Here is a 3,131-nt window from a genome sequence, read left to right as displayed (position 1 = left end):
TGGATGCGTCGCGCCGGAATGTAAATGAACCGGGCAGGGGCGCCGCGCTCATTGGCTCGGCCGCTCATCACGGGTAGCTCCGCGCGCCCCTCGCCCGCTGGTGGGGCTCTGCCGGGTCCTAGCGCCGGCGCGCAACGGCTCCGTCGGCCCAGGCAGCTCGGTGGTGCCCCCGCCGGGCGGGCAGGCGCTGCCCCGGGGCCGGGGCGGCCGCGGCCCGGCACGTCCTCTTCCTGGCTCCCCCCGCGGGGCCGTCACGCAGGCGCTCCCCTCCTTCCTCCCTCGGGTACTGCCCTCCCACGGCCACAAGTCCACCGTGTACCCACAAAACCACCCACCGCGTCCCCACGCATACACCCGCCTTGTCCCTTTGTATGACCCTTAAACCTCTCCTCCCCCCCGTTTCCCCACCCAAACCCCCAGGGACTCTGGCGGTCACCCGGTCCAAGGACTCCCGGCCTTCCTGCAGGACACATCTGCTAAAACCCTTGGCAGGCGGCTGTGCGCATCGCGCCGCCGCTACAGAAAGCAGATGAAGGCGGTTGCTCCTCTTGGTCCAGCAGGGGACCCGGCTCTCTGGTTTGTGGGGCTGGGGTGGACCCCAACCTGCCAGCCTGGAGGGCATGGGTCCCCGTGTATGGCATAGATCCCCATGCATGGCATAGATCCCCTGCATGGCACAGATCCCCATGCATGGCATTGATCCCCCTGCATGGCATGGATCCCCACGCATGGCCCTGAGACTCACCAGCAGCCCCTGAAACACGTGCGGAGGGCTGAATCCCCATGCCTCCCAGCCGCTGAAGCAAAGCCGAGGCAGCACTGATCGTGGGCCGTATATGGGAAGACAGACCTGGATCTGGGAAAGCATAAACTTAGTATTTATCTCCACAAAGTGACTCAAGGCATTTCTGCGCAGCATGCTGCTTCCCAGGCTGGTTTGTTTATGCTGCACAGAATAAACATACCCCTTAGGCACTTGAACCAATGTCTGCTGCATCCCGGGATGATGCTCTGACTGCTTGCCAAGTAAGAAAGCTCTGCCCTTTCCATCATCCTCGGAAGATGCTGATGTGCACTGACGATGTCCGTACCACTGGGTCTGGCAGAAGAAGTTTGGGAGCTTTGCTGGGTGTGATGAAGCCTCTGGCACTGGGGACAGCAGCGTGTGGGTGCTGGTGGCCTCTGTGTTCCTCTGAAACAGAAATGGCCCTTGCAGATCCCCCTGCTTCCCACCTCATACGCTTGGAAGCATCTTGTGCTCCCAAGCAGGATTTTGCCCATAGACATGGACATATCAGTATGCTATTAATGAGAGACTACCAAGATATTTATAATTAAGCAGGTATTCATGTATTAGCAACAGTGGAGCCATAGAATGGTAAATGCTTTTGCTAAATATGTCCAAAGAAGCTACATGACAACTCTTAATATTGCTTGCAGCTTGTACCAGCAATGAAACTGATGTCTGATGACATGACCTGAGATAGGGGCACTGAATAAAAGGTAGATTATGAAACTGTCCTAACACATACAGGTTCTATGTCTTTTCATATGGCTTTTTCATAAGACACTTTTGGTATACTGTTGCAAGTTGCAATACTTGTCTTACAGTATTAATCGTATTTAATAAAAATAATAATAGGATTAGGATAGAAATCATAAGACAATGCTTTCTTGTAGGCTTCCATTAAAAAGCCTACAGTGAAATATAAACTCTTCCCTTAAAAACCCAAGAACAACCTCAGTATCTTATGCTATTCAATATAGGTCAGATTTTGAGTCTAAATTGTTTGGCAGAATCATCTCATATCACAACTGTGGAAAAAATAATCTGGGATAAAAAGGAATGAAAATCTTTCCTGCTGGCAAGCTCATCAAATAAGCCAAAGGATAGATGGGCACGGAAACCTAGCTAGGCTTGCTGCAAACAATTCTCTAGAACCCAAGACTGGATCTTCAAAAATATTTTTTTTTTAATCCTTTCCTTGTAAAAACAGCTGCAGGATGTCTATCGTCCCACTGAGTCAGTGCAGGATGAAGCAGAACGACGCCAGCCTCCATTGCTTAGTGGGCTGCTAACTTCAAAGCTGAATTTAGCAGTTTGAATGTTGCTGCTGTTAATGCTGGGGAGCTTTCATCTACGTCTGACAAGTGAACTGGCTCACACTGCATGAGTACAGTGGGCAGATTGCTGTGTTTCAAGAAATCTGCCACTAAAACAGATGGGTGGCACATCAGCATTGTTTCCACAAATGGCAGCAACTGGGTACAAACCCAAGCAACCTTTTCTCCCTGATTCCTGCAATGAGGGAACCCCCGCAGCGGGGGGACAGAGGGAGCCTGAGCTCTGTTTTGACTGGAGATGCTCCTAATTCCTGCACAGGGATGCTGTTTTGGAGAAAGGCTGGACTCATCGTGGTGCTGCTGCGCAGCAGCTTCAAGTTCTGGGCTGAAGCATGCTCCACTCTTAACCACTGCAAAACCTCTGGGCAAACAGGAATGCAGGTAGTTTTGCATTTACAACAGCTTTATTGCACAAATGTAAAGTGTTACTGTGAATCTCCAACGCTCAACTCAAGCTCATTATGCTCCTGAAGCTCCTGCTCTACCTTGAAGGAAGCCCTGGGCTGTGTGGATACATGTCTGAGCAGTCAGAGCTTGCTGGGATAAGGAGCTTGTGTGGAGCCAGCCAAGCCTGCAAATCCTTATTCCAATATTATATGGGGAGTAGAGTCACCAAAGTCACCAGGATTTTCCTACATGCAAGAACTGCAGAATTTGGTCTAAGCATCTGATATGAGACAGCATTTTAAAGTACATACGTGGGCTGGGTGTTACATTTTTTGCAAAATCATGGCCCAAAATCAAGCAAAGATAAACAGGTCATAAATATATTTAGGCTGGGAACCACAAGAACAGCCTTCCAGTTGGAGGAACTGCTAGCATTGAGATAAGGCACCACAAATTTCTATACCCATCTTTGCAGTCTAAGCAGGGTGTGGATGGGGATCCAAGAATCCTCATGGGGGACCAGGGTGGTCTCTGGAAGCCTGAGAGAATGATGTGTAAGTGCAGTGTGCATCCTGAGTTTACCATTCCCTCTCTCTTGAACAGGCTGTAATCCAAGGACC

The sequence above is a fragment of the Falco rusticolus genome, chromosome 10 (assembly GCF_015220075.1).
Source record: "Falco rusticolus isolate bFalRus1 chromosome 10, bFalRus1.pri, whole genome shotgun sequence".
NCBI classification, from domain to species: Eukaryota; Metazoa; Chordata; class Aves; order Falconiformes; family Falconidae; genus Falco; species Falco rusticolus.
Note: the sequence above shows the minus strand (reverse complement) of the source record.